Here is a 14,322-nt window from a genome sequence, read left to right as displayed (position 1 = left end):
ATCAAGCAGAATCACAGATTTAACATTATAATGAAAATAGCTATAGATAATGTTTGTCAAATATAAGGAAGAAATTAAAAACGTAGATTATTGTGCTGACATGGAAATTATAAGTAATGACACAGAAAGTCAATCTCTGTAAACACACGCCACACCTGTTGTGAAATGAGATCATATGTAATCTAAAGCACTGAGTATTATTAGCTATCATAACTGATAACAAAAATGTCCTAATCAATGTATCAAAAGCAAGTTTGAGAGTTTAGCCTGTTAACACCTCTGTTGGCAAAATGGATTCAGTGTTTCATGTATTTTGTAGTTACAGAGAAAGGTTTTAAAGACGGCACCTTCTCTTTGCATTTGGAAACTCATTTTTGCATCAGATCCTGTTATGTAGTCTTTCAGATAAACACTGAGTGCACTACTGTACTGAAGCACACGATCAACCGGGCAAAATACATTTTCTCATAGGGCTGACATTTAAAAGAAAACATACACTATATTGCCAAAAGTTTTGTGATGCCTGCCTTTATATGCACATGAATTTTAATGCCATCCCATCCTTAATCCGTAGGGTTAATACGGAGTAGGCCGACCCTTTGTAGCTATAACAGCTTCAGCTCTTCTGTGAAGGCTTTCCTCAAGGTTTAGGAGTGTGTTTATGGGGATTTTTGCCCATTCTTCTAGAAGCGCATTTGTGAGGTCAGGCACTGATATTGGACAAGAAGGCCTGGCTCTCAGTCTCCACTCTAATTCATCCCAAAGCTGATCTATCGGGTTGAGCTCAGGGCTCTGAGCAGGCCAGTCAAGATCTTCCTCATCAAACTCGCTCATCCATGTCTCCAAAATGTCTTGGTATGCTGAAGCATTAAGAGTTCCTATCACTGGAACTAAAGGGCCAAGCCCAACCCCTGAAAAACCAACCCCAGACCATAATCCCCCCTCCACCAAACTTTACACTTGGCACAATGCAGTCAGGCAAGTCCCGGTCTCCCGGCAACTGCCAATCCTAGACTTGTCCATCAGATAATCAGACAGAGAAGCGTGATTGGTCAATCCAGAGAACACACGTCTCACTGCTCTAGAGTCCAGTGGCGGCTGCTTTACGCCACTGAAACCCACGCTTTGCATTGCTCTTGGTGATGTAAGGCTTGGATGAGCTGCTCGGCCATGGAAACCCATTCCATGAAGCTCTCTACAAACTGTTCTTGAGCTCTTCTGAAGGCCAGAAATTTGGAGGTCAGGAGCTATTGACTCTGCAGAAAGTTGGCGACTTCTGCACACTGTGCACCTCAGCATGCGCTGACCCCGCTCTGTGATTTTACATGGCTTACCACTTCGTGGCTGAGTTGCTTTTGTTCCCAATTGCTTTCACTTTGTTATAATCCCACTAACAGTTCTGCATGGAATATTTAGTAGTAAGGAAATTTCAGGAATGGACTTATTGCACAGTGGGCAACATATCCCGGTGCCACGCTTGAGTTCACTGAGCTCCTGAGAGCGACCCATTCTTTCACTAATGATTGTAGAAGTGTCTGCATACCTAGTGCTTGAATTTATACACCTGCGGTCATGAAATTGATTGGAACATCTGCATTCAGTGATTTGGAGGGGTGTCCCAATACTTTTGGCAATATAGTGTATTTCAACCACGACCCAATACAAGATTTATTTTGGGCCACGATGCAGTACAAAACAATGGGTCATGCCAAAAATTCCAAAATATTTAGTAGTCTTTTATCATTTTAATCACTGGTAAAAATGACCAGTTTAATTACTGGAAATTAGCAAGAATTGCACATACTGTATATAAAGTAACTTGAGGAGGAGAACATGAGGAGTTGAAAAATGTCTCCCAGTTTCATTATTTCGAGTTTCGTGTTTAATGTGACACCAATATTCACTATAGGGTTCAAATCTGGACTCTCGCAAGGCTAATACCCTGATGAGGCTGATGGACTTGTTCTTAAGCCTTTTCTTGGTTGTCTTTCTAATTTGGGTAGAGCATCTGATCATTCCTTTTTAGATAACAACTCTTCATTAGTGAGAAGAAAGCCATTCTGCACTAGGCTCTCCACACAATCACACTCTTCCTCCATGCATCCCTGTGGTAGAGATGCAAAGTTTTGTCATGAGCCTCTAAATGGCCAAGGCTAATAGGACCTTAACTCAATCTGCTTGCAATCACGTCATTCCCTATAAAGGACAGCTGATTGGTTCTGAAGTTGCTAGAGCACCTCTTGAGAGTAGGGGAATGAGGTTTACATGCACAGCTCTTACAAACCCACCTCTATCCCTAGCTCCACCTGTATAGATCTGCTACAAGTACTTGACGCATGCTATATTGTGCAGCAGCAGCATGTCTTAATTGCTCACAGCAGCGTGTTGTGTATTTGCAGTATCAAGAAATAATCATCAGCAGCAGTAATAAAGGCAGCAGCAATAACAGCAGCAGCAACCGCAATAACAGCAGCAGCAATAACAACAGCAACAGCAATAACAGCAGCAACAGCAATAATAGCAGCAACAACAGCAATAACAGCAGCAACATCAATAATAGCAGCAGCCATAACAGCAGCAGCAGCAACAGCAATAATAGCAGAAGCAACAGCAATAGCAGCAGCAACAGCAATAATAGCAGCAGCCATAACAGCAGCAGCAACAGCAATAACAGCAGCAACTGCAATAATAGCAGAAGCAATAACAGCAGCAGCAGCAACAGCAATAACAGCAGCAACAGCAATAACAGCACCAACAGCAATAACAGCAGCAACAGCAATAATAGCAACAACAGCAATAATAGCAGCAGCAGCAACAGCAATAACAGCAGCAATAACAGCAGCAGCAATAACAGCAGCAGCAGCAACAGCAATAACAGCAGCAACAGTAATAACAGCAGCAATAGCAACAGCAGCAACAGCAATAACAACAGCAGCAACAATAACAGCAGCAGCAGCAATAACAGCAGCAGAACAGCAATAACAGCAGCAGTAACAGCAGCAGCAATAGCAATAGCAGCAGCAATAACAGCAGCAGTAGCAATAACAGCAGTAGCAATAACATAAGCAATAACAGCAGCAGCAGCAATAGCAGTAGCAGCAGCAATTATATCAGCAATAGCAGCAGCAATAACAGCAGCAGCAGCAATAACAGCAGCAGCAAAAACAACACCAATAACAGCAGCAGCAAAAACTAATATCATCAATAACAGCAGCAGTAGCAATAACAGCAGCAGCAATAATAGCAGCAATAACAGCAGCAGCAAAAAATAATATCATCAATAACAGCAGCAGTACCAATAACCAACAGCAGCAATAATAGCAGCAAAAAACAACAGCAGCAGCAAAAACAGCAGCAGCAATAACAGCACCAGCAATAATAGCACCAGCAATAATAGCAGCAGCAATAATAGCAGCAGCAGCAGCATAAATAATAGCAGCAGCAATAATAGCAGCAGCATAAATAATAGCAGCAGCAATAATAGCACCAGCAATAATAGCAGCAGCATAAATAATAGCAGCAGCAATAATAGCACCAGCAATAATAGCAGCAGCATAAATAATAGCAGCAGCAATAACAGCAGCAGCAATAACAGCAGAAATATCAGCAGCAATAACAGCAGCAGTAGCAATAATAGCAGAAGCAGAAATAATAGCAGAACCAATAACAGCAAAAATATCTGCACCAGCAATATCAGCAGCAATAACAGCAGCAGTAGCAATAATAACAGCAGGATAAATAATAGCAGCAGCAATAACAGCAACATTAAACAGCAGAAATATCAGCAGCAACAACAGCAGCAGCAATGTCACCATCAGTATCAGCATCCGTATAAGCAAAAACAGCAGCAGTAGAAATAATATCAGCAGCAGTAATAACAGCAGAAATATCAGCAGCAATAACAGCAGCAGCAATAACAGCAGCAGCAATATGTAAATTAAAGTGGTGTTTGTTCCCCTCTTGTTTCATGTAGTTATAGGGTAAGTGTGAATCCACGGGCTGTATATTAAAACGGTGTTCGTTCCCCTCGTTTCATGTAGTTACAGGGTAAGTACAATAAAAAAAAACATGTGCACAACCTGATATCACTTGGAAACCAGATTTGAAAATATTAAGTGTTTGCAAGAAAATATTTTATAACAATATACAACAAAATTCAAACTAAGTATCTGGAATCTAAAAAAGGAAACAGAAGAGAGATACTCATCATAACTACTAGCGCATCAACAACAACTCAGTTGACTGACCACCATGACTGAGGAGCTAGTTAAAGCAGTACGAAGCCTCCATCAACCCACACCTGCGTCCAATGCCCCAACGCCTCAACCAAGTCAGGTTTCTATGCCAACACCTTCTAGTACACTGACAAGTAACCCCCGTTTAGCAAGATTTCTTTGGTGTGTTCACAGCGACTATGCAGTATGCACGATATTTGAACATGCCGAAGGAGGAAGAAACGCTGGGGAACAGCTACTAGTGCTTCAACAGGGAAAGGATACAGCCACTGAATTCGCCTGACATTTCGCACTCTCGCTGCACAAACAGTATGGTAAGAGGACGCCATGAAAGTACTATTCTGTCAAAGATTAAAGGTCGTGTTACAGTCTGAACTAGCCTGTCGAGGTAAAGACAAAACCCTGGACCAATGAATTGATCTGGCTATCCGCATTGACAATCTGATTCGATCCCGGAGACCTCATCGAGTCACAAACAACCTTCAGTCACTAATCCAGCCAACGAGAGTGATGAACCCATGCAAGTTGGATAAACTCACCTCTCTCCCGAGGAACGGGAACGCTGTGTCAGGAATCATCTCTGTCTCTACTGTGGTCAAGCCGGACATCAGAGAATGGAGTGCCAGGCACGACCTCCGCATACACAGTCCCGTAGGGTGAGTTTGCTGATTTCAGCCATTTCCAACAACAACAACAATCTAAAACAATCCATTCTAAACGACTAATAGACTCTGGGGCAGCAGACAAATTTATTGAAGAAGCACTAGCACAACATAATATACCACTAAGCCCTTGCAACTCTCCCTTAGCCGTGCTAGAAGGAAGCCCTCTGGGGACGTGTCATGTACAATACACCTACACCGATCTAAATCTGCAAGTGGGCATTCTACACACTGAACTCATCTGTTTCTACATGATTTATTCTCCACAAAAATCCCATCATCCTTGGATTTCTCTGGCTGCAGAACCACAATCTAAAAAATGTCCTTGTGAAAAAAATAGATCATACAGTGGGGCTCCACCTGTTACTCCAAGTGTCTACAAGCAGCAACCTAATGCCAATAAGGACCACCGACACAACCAACACTCTCAATACCGCTCTGGGGGTACCACCTGAGTATTCTGACCTCCAAGAATCCTTAAGACCGAAGCATCACAACTACCACCATACAGCGTCAATGACTGTGCCATAGACTACCTACCTGCTACCACACCACACAGAGGCCGCATATTTCCGCTGTCCGAACCTGAAAACCAAGCAATGAAATCATATGTTGTGAAGGAACTGGCTACGGGGTTTATTCTATCCTCCACCTCACCTGCAGCAGCAGAATTCTTCTTCATGGGAAAGATGGATGGAGGAATTCACCCCTGCATTGATTACCATAGCCTGAACGACATCACGCTCCAGTTAAAATATCCACTACCCTTGGTTCCTGCCGCCTTAGAACAACTAAGAACCGCCAAAGCTTTCACCAAACTCGACCTGCGCTCTGCTTACAACCTCATTTGCATCCGGGAAGGGGATGAATGGAAGACTGCCTTTTCCATGAGTAACGGGCACTATGAGTATCTTGTGAAGCCCTTCGGGCTGTCCAATAGTCCTTCTGTGTTCCAATCGTTTATCAACGACATCTTCAGAGACATGCTAAATCAGTGCCTAGTTGTGTACATCGATGACATCTTGATTTACTCAGATTCCATGGAGGAACATATCCAGCAGGTCCGGACAGTCTTGCAATCCCTCAATCACCAATTGCACACCAAAGCTGAGAAGTGTGAGTTTCACCAGTCATCAGTTTCATTCCTCGGTTGCATCATCAGTCCAGAAGAAGTATCAATGGACAAAAGCTAGGTACGACCAGTGTTAAATTGGCCTCAACCCACAACTATAAAAGAGCTACAAAGATTTCTGGGATTTGCTTACTTTTATAGACGATTTATTAGGAACAGTTCAGTAGCTGCACCACTCACTGCCATGACAAGGGGAGGAGTCAACAAACTTTGCTGGTCCACCAATGCCATACAAGAATTCAACGATTTGAAGAATTGTTTCATGCCCATGCCCATCCTGCATCATCCTTACCCTAGTTTGCCCTTTGTGGTAGAAGTCAATGCCTCCAACACAGGTATTGGAGCAATCCTCTCTCAATGGCAAGGTAATCCGCCTAAGCTTTTCCCATGCGCCTATCAATCCAGAAAACTCTCCTCACCCGAACAGAATTATGATGTGGGCAATCGCGAGCTACTAGCTATGAAGGCGGTATTTGAAGAATGGCAGCACTGATTGGAGGGGGCGAGACATCCTTTACTGATTTTAACTGATAATCGCAACCTAGAACATCTACGCTCAGAGACTAAACCCCAGGCAAGCCAGGTGGGCGTTATTCTTCACCCGTTTTAACTTTTCTATCGCTTATCTTCCAGGCTCCAAGAACATCAAAGCTGATGTGCTATCATGTCAATACGACCCTACTCCGCAGACCTCCCAGCAAGACCCCATCATCTCACCCTCCTTGATTCATGTCTGAGATTACCCAGGCGCATGCCCAAGATCTACCCCTTGCAGACTGTCCAGCAGATCGAACATTTGTTCCCCCAGGGCTCAGAGAAAAGGTGATTCGCTGGGTGCATGCATCCACAAGCTCTGGCCATCCAAGAAAAGAAACCGATTCTGGTGGGACACGTTACAGACAGACACCAATAACTTTGTGAATGCATTTCACACGTCCCACAGCTAAAACCCCAAGACAACTACCAGCAGGGCTACTCCAACCTCTACCCATTCCACAACGACCATGGTCCCACATAGCCATCGACTTTGTTACCGACCTATCAGTTTTTCACCAAGGTAACACCACAATATTATAGGGATAGTTCACCCAAAAATGAGAATATGATGTTTATCTGCTTACCTCCAGGGCATCCAACATGTCGGTGTGTTTGTTTCTTCAGGAGAACACAAATGAAGATTTTTAACTCCAACCGTTGGTGTGTGCCAGTCATATAATCATGCTAATGGGTAACAACTCTCTGAGAGTGAAAAAACGTGCTTAGACAACGTGCACAAAGAGCCCTGTGGCTCATGACAACACACTGATATCTTAAGACACAAAACGATCAGTTTGTGTGAGAAATCTAGCCATATTTAGATCATTTTTTACCTCAAATACAAACGCTATATCCAACAGCCAGGAACGCTCTTTGCTTCCGGTAAGGTCAATAATACACACGCTGTATATACGACATTACTGAAAGTGAAGAGCATTCCAGGCTGTTGCATAGCATTTGTATTTGAGGTTAAAAAAAATCCCAAGCACCCACATTCTGAGACTGATTACTGCACACCTGATCTCCATCCCACAGACTATTCATAGCCTGGTTGCTCAGTCACTCATTGCGAAGTCTTGTCTGCCCCGGCTGCATTTCTGAGCGTTATTTACCTCTGTGATTACCCTGCCTGTGTTTGAACTCTGCCTTGGACTTTTGTTGTTGATTCTTTGCTGCCTGCCCCTTTGTTGTTTGCTGTTTGACTGGTCTCTGTATTCTGACTGTTTGCTCCCTGCCCTGATCCTTGCCTGTTATGACCATGTTTTCTGACTTGTCTCTGATACTGCTATTCGTCCTGGTTTCTCGACACACGCCTGTTTGTACAGTGAGACTGTTTTACTTTAATAAACTGCACATAGATCCAAATCTGCCTGAGTCCTCATTACAATTGTATTTACCCTGTAATTAAAAAAAGAGGGGAACAAACACCACTTTAATGTACAGCCAGTATATTCACATTTACCCTGTAACTACATAAAACAAGAGGGGAACAAACACCACTTTAAAGGGGGGGTGAAATGCTGTTTCATGCATACTGAGCTTTTTACACTGTTAAAGACTTGGATTCCCATCCTAAACATAGACAACATTTCAAAAACTAATGTTGGACGTTTGATAGAGTATTTTTGTGTCAAAAATCCGGTTTCTCACAAGTTTCGGAGAGTTTTTTTCGAGTATGGCTCTACTTGACGTTAATAGAACGGAAGGTCCTTGTATGGGCCGTACGGGCTCTTCTCCCGGTAGGGTGCGCGCGTTGGCTACCGTCGCATGAGTAAACATCAGTAAACGACACGATCGCGTGCTTCGTCATTCAAATGCGCTAACGGTTACTCCATTGTTGTTCTGTATAACTTTACACTGGTCTGACTCTGACGTGCAAAACCGTTTTGCTTGCTACTTCTAAGGTCTAGTCACATACAATAGTCCATAAACTGAATCATGTCCTCATAAACTGCGAGTAAAGACACACAGAGGCCCCTAAATACAGTCCATACCACAGAGACGGACATCCTGATGTTGCCGTTTCTCCTGTTCAATTTATTTCTCCCTCAGATTTGATTCTGGGTCATTATCTGTATTAGCTGAGATAGATGGGTTTCTCCACGCTTGAGGACGTCACCGCTTTGTTCGCATTCATCATTCTTTAGCTCCGCCCACACGATACGCCTCCAGGCGCTCGGTTTTTTCCGGAAAGACTCGGAACAGCCCATATTTCTTTTATAAATATGATAAAACTTAAGACTTTTCGGAGATTTGAAGGATGCAATACTACTCTATAGGTACTCAAGATTGACATGAGATTGACTGAAACTGAGTGTTTCACCCCCCCCCCCCCCCCTTTAATTTACAGCCCGTAGATTCACACTTACCCTGTAACTACATGAAACAAGAGGGGAACAAACACCACTTTAATTTACAGCCCGTAGATTCACACTTACCCTATAACTACACAGATAATTACCCCTTAATTAAAATTACTTAGAGTATAAATAATTCGTAAATTTTCCTGATAGTTACCCTTTTATTCCCCAAATATTGCATATTGTTCCCTTATACCTACACGTACTTACTTTATAGTTACACTATAATTACTGAAAGCTGTAAATTTGCTTTATTTAACACAGTACTTTCTGGGCAGTTAAAGCGTAATTTTCTGGCCAATCATTTGTGGTTAAAACAATTAAAGCTTATTGTTCAGCCATTTTAGGACGTGGCCTTTTTATTTTATTTATGTATTTATTTTTTATTTATTTATTTTTTGCTCAAGAGTGTACATTTGAAATGTATGGTTCAAATTTATATATATATATATATATATATATATATATATATATATATATATATATATATATATATATATATATATATATATATATATATATATATATATATATATATATATATATATATATCAAAATACATTCTCAATATAAATGCAAATTTTTTATAATATAATTCCATATGAAATCCATGTTTAAATATGTATTAGCAGAACATTTTGCCCCTTTATGTCTTATGGGTTCACTCAGACAGGCAAATTGCCTCGAAGCCTATGGCCATTTCCATGACAACCAACCAAGGCCTCTCTCATGCTCCGTTGAGTACTAGTCTGTTAGTCGTTGTAATGCTACTCTAAACATATACTCTATTTTCAGTTTTCAGTTTTGCCATTTCCAAAAAAAGAAAAAATAAGTTTTTGTTGTTGTTGTTGTTTTTTAAATAGGTCACAATGCTCCCTGAGGCTGTGAACCCTTTTTGCAGCTGTTATAGTGGTGATAAACATCCATCAAGATGTGCACATAAACATCCTAAAGGGGGAACCTCGATCTGTGGTGCTCATGACACTGTGATCTCTTTCAATAAAGCCCATTCGAACCAAATGAACACTGTGAGGAGTCTAGCAACCAGAACGCTCCTCAAAGAAGAGCTGCTTTTGGTACTGGAACAGTGATCTTGGGTCAATAATTATATCATCAAAAGTGTTTGCATCACCCACTATTCACCTTTCAGACACCAAACTCACAAGTTTCAAAATTGCACTTAGAGATTCTTGGGAATGAAAAGTGAATTATAAATAAAATATATTATTATTATTAAGTCCTCTCTTCCGTGTTTCTCTAAAAAGATTCAAACTGTTCATGAATCAGTGAATCGATCGATGCTTCGGGTCGCCAATGTCACGTGATTTCAGCAGTTTGGCGGTTTGACGTGATCACGTGACATTGGCGACCCGAAGCATCGATCGATTCACTGATTCTTGAACAGTTTGAATCTTTTTGGAGGAACGCAGAAGAGAAGACAAAGCTGAATAAAGTCGTAGTTTTTGTTATTTTTGGACCCAAATGTATTTTGGATGCTTCAAGAGACTCTAATTAACCCACTGATGTCTCATATGGACTACTGTGATGATGTTTTTATTCCCTTTCTGGACATGGACAGTATAGTGTGCATACACTTGCATACGCTCTCAGACTAAATATAAAATATCTTAAACTGTGTGTGAAGATGAACGGAGGTCTTATCAGCACATCAAACCTATTGGGTAAATGAACTGCTACGTGTTTCGAGGCTCATGTAAAATGTTCCTCATCCCACAGTGCACCAAAAAAAGAATTATAGATGCACAGAAGAATATAGATTGTAATGAATATAAAAAACTACAAGGAAATGTGTAAATAAATTAGAGAAAATAATAAAATAACCCTTATTATTTAAATAACCCTTGAGCAAAAAAACAACAACAACAGTCATAATTATCAGTGGATATTAATATCATGTTCAATTAATATATTTTGTAAATGTCCTACTGTAAATATATTTAAAAAAATCAATATTAGTAGTAATATGCATTGTTTAGGACTTCATTTGGAAAACTTTAAAGGAGATTTTCTCAATGTTGTCTAAATATCTAAATATTGTCCTATCCTAACAAACCAAACATCAATGGGAAGATTATTTATTCAGCTTTCAGATGATTTATGAACTTCAATTTCAAAAAATTTACACTTATGACTGATTTTGTTGTCCAGGGTCTCACACACACACACACACACACACACACACACACACACACACACACACACACACACACACACACACACACACACACACACACACATAAAATGTTACATCTATATTCTATATTTTATCTGCCTTCCAGTATGTGAAATAAAGCAAGATTTGCTACTGACCGAGCCATAAAAAAGTTATTTCTCAGCACAGCTGAATAATCTCTCACTTTCTGAGTGTAAATGGGCAGCCAGCCTCTATAGAGGAAACCATGACAATGCCTCAGCTATGCTGGTGGAAAGACACGTTTACGTAATCTGTTCCCAGACTCAAACCCAGCATTCCCGTTTCAGATCTGTGGGAACAGGGCACCCAGGGTTCAGGCTCTGTGTAAAGGGATACTCCAGAAACAAAACCACATTAGCCTAGATCTCATTTCCAAATTACAACAAAAGTTTTGTTTATCAATAAAACAAGCAGAATTAAGACAGTCACAGTGAGAGTTTAGCGACCCTACAGTGAGTGATTGGTTTCTGTGCACTGGTCACCAAATTCTTACAAGAGCTTTATTACTTTTATAAGCCCATACCCTTAGCAGAGACATTTTAGAATTCCACAAGATGATGATTATCATGACGTCACTCATCACCATCATCATCATCATCCTCCATAACGCATGACGTCATCCCTCCAGAGCACGTAGGCATGTGCTGAGATAACAGGTGTATTTCGCCCAAGGGGAAATGAATGAACTGACAGCAGCCAATGTATATCAGCGATCTGCCCGCGTATCCTACAGCCCATATTAGAGGCGAGCCTATGCTGTTAAGTCATTATGGCATAAGAATGTGAAAACGCAATCATGTGTTGTGCGTAATTGGCATGTACTTACGAATAACTCTAGTTTGGTAGGTCTTCTTTTACGCGGTCGTGTTCTCCGATGTTATTTGGGGTTACATGGCGTTAATGCGCGGCTCCATCATCATCATCATCATCATCATCATCATCATCACGCTGTGGATGTGTTGTGGTGAGACGGACGGAGGAGGCTGATGCACGCGCGCGTTGCCTGGGAAGCGTCGCTAGTCGCTCGACGCTGCAGCGGGGATTCCACTGCGCATGCGCGCGCGTGATCGCAGACCGCCGACTCACACTCTCTCTCTCTCTCTCTCTCTCTCTCTCTCTCTCTCTCTCTCTCTCTCTCTCTCTCTCTGTGTGTGTGTGTGTGTGTGTGTGTGTGTGAGAGAGGGAAACACTGACACGTCTTGAGGTGAAAAGACGAGCATCAAGAGTAAGAACACAAATACAGTATTACGCGAGGTTAATTAAACCTAGTGTTTAACTCTCAACGTTTAGGAATTATTCTTTATTTATTTAATGCCATACCCCATTCATTTGGGAAAATCCACTTGTGGCCACCGTGGGAAAAAAAACTTTGAGAGCTATTGTAGCATTGAGTAGGTTTTCAACCCATGTTTCCTGAATAAATTACAACGACACACTTCAAAACAACAAGGAATGTTGAGAGAGAGAGAGAGAGAGAGAGAGAGAGAGAGAGAGAGAGAGAGAGAGAGAGAGAGAGAGAGAGAGAGAGAGAGAGAGAGAGAGAGTGATTTATATAAAAATGTATACTTAATTGATTTCATTTAATTCATTTGACACACTGGGTTAGGGTTAGGTTATTAAACTAAAACAAATACCTACAAAAATATAAGCAAGCACAAATACATTAACTTGCAGACTCTTTCTTTTAATATTTGTGACCCTGGATCACAAAACCAGTCCCAAAGGTACATTTTTTTTGAGATTCATACATTTATACATCTAAATAAATAATATTTCTATTGATGTATGGTTTGTTAGGACAATATTTGGCAGAGATGCAATTATTTGCACATCTAGATTCTGAGTGTACAAAAAAATCTAAATATTGAGAACATCTCCTTTAAAGCTGTCCAAATGAAGTCATATTAATATATATATATATATAATTTACGTTAGGACATTTACAAAATATCTTCATGGAACATGATCTTAATATCCTAATGATTTTTGGCATGAAAGAAAAGGATAATTTTGACCCATACACCTACCTATTGTTGACTATCGCCACAGATACACCCATAAGACATACTACTGGTAAACACCTCCAGGGTCACAATTTATTTTAAATCAAACAGCTCCAATCAAGAATGCAAAAACTGTTTAGGTGTCACTTAAAAAGTAATGTTTAAAAATCTTTTTTATTAGTGTCATTATTATAGAAACCATTGATTCAGAAGTCAAATGAATGTTACCACTAGGTGGCGCTCTCCCACTGTAAAGTCTTGAGCCTGACACAAACATGCTTGACATCAACGGACTGAAGAGAGTCCACAGGATTATCAGTCTGTGCAGCTAAAACAGGTATAATGCTATAGGAAAGAAAACACTGGAAAGGAGTGATCTGCTTTAAAGTCACCATGAAATCAAAACCATATGCACGGTTACTTCCTGGTTTTTGATAAGCTCAGCTCCAGCTCAGGCATTTCCAGTGGAATGGACACATTCTGTACTTTCTGTGCAAAAAACCTTCAATGGTTAACTTTTTTAATGTTTTATATATTTGAATGCAGTTATCACACTTCCCTAATCTGCCAATAAACCAGTTTTATTGATTGCAATAAGAATCATGACGTCTTTAAATAGACATACTCACAACATTTTTTCCAGCACGTCTAATGTTGTTTTTAATGTGATGACCAAAAACATAATTTGTTCACCCTTCTGAGATCGTCCCCATTTTTAAAGCAAACATCTGAAATTGTAGGACATCCAACATTTGATGGAAAATACTTTTATTTAAAAATGAAAAAGACATTATGTCCACTATAAACAGTAAACATTTATTGGCTCCTTTTAGTCATTTCCTGTAATATGATTTTTTGTTTTTAAATAAATATTAAACATAAAATCACAAGGTTTAAAGATAAATTGTCAAGGTTTAGCTCTTTATCGTATTGTGAAGTAGAAAATGTCACAAAGTCTCATGAATAACAATAACTTCTCACTGATTTTGCCACACTTGTAAAAAAATCTAACTAAAGTACTAAAATACTTTACAGTATTGATGCTTATTTTCACAAAAATTGAATTTTGCTGAGGAGGAACACTGAGGGACGTGTCTTTTTTGTCGTCTTGTGTTTGAATGAGTAAATTAATGCTAGGCCTGAATATTTACGTGACTATATTCTGAAAACAAACAAAA

General features: G+C 40.3%; 1 protein-coding gene across 1 annotated transcript in view; it reads right to left on the bottom strand.

Annotated features, from left to right (window-relative positions):
* The window catches only part of si:ch73-362m14.4 (actin-binding protein WASF3), a 40,276-nt gene extending 28,092 nt beyond the window's left edge, over positions 1–12,184 (bottom strand). The window contains exon 1 of the mRNA XM_067423494.1: positions 11,968–12,184. The gene's annotated coding sequence lies outside the window, so the exon portion shown is untranslated. The remainder of the gene's footprint in view (positions 1–11,967) is intronic.
* Between the last annotated feature and the right edge of the window lie 2,138 nt (positions 12,185–14,322).

Source organism: Pseudorasbora parva, chromosome 18 (assembly GCF_024679245.1).
Source record: "Pseudorasbora parva isolate DD20220531a chromosome 18, ASM2467924v1, whole genome shotgun sequence".
NCBI lineage: Eukaryota > Metazoa > Chordata > Actinopteri > Cypriniformes > Gobionidae > Pseudorasbora > Pseudorasbora parva.
Note: the sequence above shows the minus strand (reverse complement) of the source record. Positions and strands in the feature narration are given on the sequence as shown.